The sequence below is a fragment of the Triticum aestivum genome, chromosome 3D, assembly GCF_018294505.1.
Source record: "Triticum aestivum cultivar Chinese Spring chromosome 3D, IWGSC CS RefSeq v2.1, whole genome shotgun sequence".
NCBI lineage: Eukaryota > Viridiplantae > Streptophyta > Magnoliopsida > Poales > Poaceae > Triticum > Triticum aestivum.
Window position 1 is genome coordinate 420,524,570 of NC_057802.1, and position 5,281 is coordinate 420,529,850.

The window sequence follows — 5,281 nt, forward strand, 5'->3', positions numbered from 1 at the left end:
CTTAATAAAAAGAGTGGGGTCGATTTTCCCAACTTCAAACCCACGATCTTGCAACAACTCGGTAAGGTGGTCATACCACGCACGTGGGGCTTGTTTAAGGCCATAGAGTGCCTTATCGAGTTGATACACATGATCGGGGAAGTAGGGATCCTCGAACCCGGGGGGTTGTTTGACATACACCAACTCATTAATAGGACCATTAAGAAAAGCACTCTTCACATCCATTTGTTGCAACTTAAAGTTATGATGAGAAGCATAAGCAATCAACAAAAAAATGGATTCAAGGCGAGAAACAGAAGCAAAGGTTTCACCGTAGTCGATACCCTTGACTTGGGAGTAGCCTTGTGCTACCAATCTTGCCTTGCGAATGATAATCCCATGAGCATCTTGCTTGTTCTTGAATATCTACTTGGTTCCAATGACATTATGATTCCCCGTTGGCCTTGGCACCAATCTCCACACCTTGTTGTACTCGAAGTTGTTGAGTTCTTCATGCATGCATTAAGCCAATCCGGATCTTCGAGCGCCTCATAGACCTTTTGGGGTTCAACACAAGAGATAGAGGCGTGATGTTCACAATAGTTTGCCAATTGTCTACGAGTGCTTACCCCCTTTCGAATGCTTCCAAGCACATTCGTCATGAGATGACCCTTGGTGGAGAGCTTGGATGCAATCTTGGCGGCACGAGCTCCAATTCCTCCTCAGGGGTGAGTTGAGGAGCGGAAACTTGATCATCTTGAGCATCGTCTTGAGCTTGTTCTTGATCTTGAGGTTGCTCTTTATCTTGAACTTGCTCGGAGGAGCGAACTTGACCTTGAGCATCACTTGGTGGTTCACCACCATCTTGAGGTTGATCTTGACCTTGATCTTGTTCTTTTGGTTGAGGGCCTTCACTTTGTTCTTCGGAAGCGTGTGGGTCTTGGGTTGGTGATGGTTCCACTTGAGTGGAACATTGTCCTTCTCCTTCGGCCACAAGGGGTTCCTTAATGGGTAGGATATGACCAACACCCATTCTTCTTATGGCTTAGGGAGGAATTTCATCACCTACATCACAAGTACCACTTTGCACCACTTGGGAGCCGTTATTCTCATCAAACTCCACGTTACACGTCTCCTCAATAAGTCCCGTGGACTTATTGAGGACACGGTAAGCATGAGAGTTTGTAGCATAACCAACAAATATGCCCTCATGAGCTCTAGCCCCAAATTTAGACAAACGAACACCTTTCTTGAGAATGAAACACTTACACCCGAACACCCGAAAGTACTTGAGGTTCGGCTTGTTACCGGTGAGAATCTCATATGGAGTTTTGTTCAAGCCTTTGTGGAGATAGAGCCTATTGGATGCATGACACGCGGTGTTGATGGCTTCGGCCCAGAAGTTGTATGGAGACTTGAACTCCGCCATCATAGTCCTTGCCGCATCCATCAACGTCCTGTTCTTCCTCTCCCCTACACCATTTTGTTGAGGGGTGTAAGGTGCGGAATATTGATGCTTGATCCCCTCATCACTAAGGAACTCATCCAAGGTGTAGTTCTTGAACTCGGTGCCGTTGTCACTTCTTATCGTCAAGATCTTTGCATTGTGTTGACGTTGAGCTTCATTTGCAAAATCAATGACGGTTTGTTGGGTCTCACTCTTCCTCTTGAAGAAATATACCCAAGTGTATCTTGAATAATCATCCAAAATCACCAAGCAATACTTTCTACCCCCAAGACTATCAAAGGATGGAGGCCCAAAGAGATCCAAGTGAAGGAGCTCCAAAGGCCTCTTCGAGTAGATGATAGTTGTGGGAGGGTGAGCCTTCTCATGTAGCTTTCCTTCGATACAAGCACTGCAAGCACGATCTTTGGCAAAACTAACATTTGTTAGTCCACGGACAGGGTCCCCCTTGAGAAGACTCTGCAAAGATCTCATATTGACATGGGATAAACGGCGATGCCAAAGCCATCCCACGTCAACTTTAGCCATTAGGCATGTCGCGGTCTTAGTGGGTCGCTCCGAGAAGTTAATCACATAGAGACCGTTCTCGACATGCCCAACAAAGGCTACTTTAAGAGTCTTGCTCCACAAGAGGGCCATGGTATCAATATCAAAGAAAGTAGCAAAGCCCATAAGTGCAAGTTGACGAACAGAAAGTAAGTTGTATGCAAGGGACTCAACAAGCATGACTTTCTCGATCGTGAGATCTTGAGAAATGACAACCTTGCCAAGACCCAATACCTTAGAAGACGAGGCATCACCCCACTCGACATTGGTGGGCATAGATGGAATCTTGTGCACGTCCACCACCAAGTCCTTGCTTCCGGTCATATGATTAGTAGCTCCACTATCAAGCAACCATGATCCCCCACCGGAAGCAAACACCTACAAGAGATCAATGCTTGGTTTTAGGTACCCATTTTGTAATGGGTCCTTTGATGTTAGTGACAAGGGTCTTAGAAACCCAAATAGACCATTCAATGTACTCATAAGGAGAACCAACAAATTTAGCATAAACATGTCCATCACTAGCACGACATAACACATAGGAAGGGTTAAAGTCGCCGACTTTGTTGGAAGGGGTGGCATTGCCTTTCTTGACACCACCACCCTTCACATTGTTCTTGTTCTCCTTAGAAGCACCCTCTCCATCTTTCACAAAAGATTGCTTGAGAGGAGGAGGTCGTTTGGTCTTGTCATTCTTCTTCTTGTTCTTGGACTTGGGTGCGAACCCAATCCCTTCCTTGGCCACAACTTCCTTTTGATTGCTCAAAAGGTTGTTGAGGTTATTCTCACCTTGTATGCATGACACAAGGCCTTTCTCAAGTTGCTCCTTCAACTTAGCATTCTCCTCAACAAGATGCACATGCTCACAACAAGGGTTAGTAGCATTTGCATTATCAATTAAAACCATATGAGGAAAAGTGGCTTTCTCCTTGGTTAGCTTCACTTGGAGTTGATCATGAGACTCTTTAAGACTAGCATGAGTACCCTTCAAGGCCTTGTGATCCTTGTCAAGTATATCAAACTCCTCCTTGAGTCTAGCAAGATCAATCCCAAGTTTGGCCTTCTCGGAATTTAGCACACGAGATACAACAAGAGCATGATCAAGATCTTTCTTTAATCTAGCATGATCATCGTTTTATGACTCCTCAAGAGCCAAACGATGACCACGCTCTTCCTCAAGAGCATTAGAGAGATCCGTCTCATCGGCATAGTCATGACTATGACCCTCCATCTTAGAGATGGTTTCTTCGTGAGCCTCGATCATGTCATTGGCTGCACCAAGTTGTTCCAAGAGAGAAACAAAGTGCTTCTTGGACTTGCCCTTGAGCTTACTCATAAAAGACTCAAATTCATTTTCTTCCTCATTAGGCCCCTCACTTTCATCAATGCAATCCGTCAAAGAAGGATTAGTAATGATGGTAGTTTTGATGTTGGGGGTTACCTTGTTGGTGGCTTTAGCCATGAGGCACTTGGCGGTGATGTTCTCATTGGGTGAGTCAAAGAGGGACACCCGTGGAGTTGTTGCAATGGCCACGGAGGCCATGGCAACCGAGTCACCGCCTTCATCATCATCATCCTCATTGTATTCTTTTTGCGCCACCAACCCCTTGGGAGGAGTCTTCTTGGTGAAGTTGCTCTTGTTGGGGAAAGACTTGGCCTTGTCTTTTTGGATGAGCTTGCCACCATTGTCTTCCCTCTTCTCATATGGGCACTCCGCAACAAAGTGGCTCACATTTCCACAATTATAGCAAGTCCTCACTCGTTGCTTGCCCTTCGCACCACTTGAGTTGTTCTTGTTGAAGTTGGGCCTCGTGTTCTTCTTGCTCCAAAATTGCCTTGAAGCGAGAGCCATGTGCTCATGATAAGCATATTTTGTATCTTCGGGATTGCTCTCTTCTTCTTCCTCTTCATCCTCTTTTCCACACTAACCTTGGCCTTCAAAGCAAGGTTGGGCTCCTTAGCTCTTTGAGAACGCAATACCGCATTGTCGGCGGTCTTGTCCAAGATCCTCATTGCCACAAACTCATCCAAGACTTCACTTGAGGACAAGGTGTGGAAGTCCGGCCTTCGACGGATGACATGGCCTTGTGGTAGGGCATCATGGCCTTGAAGAACTTGCGCTTGATCCAATTTTCATCTGTATCCTTGCTCCCATGATCTCGGAGTGAGACCGCGAGAGTGGTTAGCCTCCGGTAAAGCTCACGAGGTTCTTCATCTTCATTCATTGCGAACTCATCGACTTCATCTTGCACCACTTCATAGTTGGAGCGTTGAATGCTTGCGCTTCCCTTGTAAAGGGAAACGACATGGTGCCATGCTTCCTTGGCCACGGTGAAGGGTCGGAGGTGAGCAATATCTTCAGGCGGAATTGCATCTTGGATGATGAAGAGAGCATTCTCATTGAATTGATTGTCCACGGCTTCTCTAGGAGTGAAGTTGCTTCGGTCATGCGGATAGAAACCTTCTTCAATGATTCTCCAAAGATTAGTATTAACATGGTTTGAATGACGCTTAAAGCGATATACCCAAGCATCAAAGTCATCATTTTTCACAATCTTAGGTGGAGAACCGGCATGATTCAAATGAGTGGAAGGGATCGGTCCACCATAAGTAAGCGGAGGTTCCACATGGGCAAAGATGCCGTTACCATTTTTACCACTAGAAGAAGGAGCTTTTTCACTAGTAGCTCCCCCCTTGTCGGAGATAGCATCTGTCACCTTGCTAGCGGGATCACCCGCTTTCATAGGTGCGGTGGATAATTTAAGCCCTTCTAAGAACTTGTTAAACATGCTTTCAACCTCGGTCGTCATGGAGGTTTTCAATGTTTCCAAAGCCACATTTAATTCCTCACGAGAGACCGCGGTTCCCCCATCGGCCGTAGACAAGAACGGATTCACACCAGAGTGCTCCTCCCCACTGTCTACAATGTCAACCATACTCTTCGGACGGCAAATGATACGTCCATTTTGCATGATGCTTTTATATCGATATTTATTGCATTATGGACTGTTATTACACATTATGTCACAATACTTATGCCTATTCTCTCTTATTTTACAAGGTTTACAAGAAGAGGGAGAATGCCGGCAGCTGGAATTCTGGGCTGGAAAAGGAGCAAATATTAGAGACCTATTCTGCACAGCTCCAAAAGTCCTGAAACTTCACGGGAGCACTTTTTTGGAATTAATAAAAAATACTGGCGAAAGAATCAACCAGAGGGGGCCCACACCCTGGCCACTATCTCGTGGGCCACCTGGCAGACCTCTGGTGCCCATCTTCTGCTATATGAAG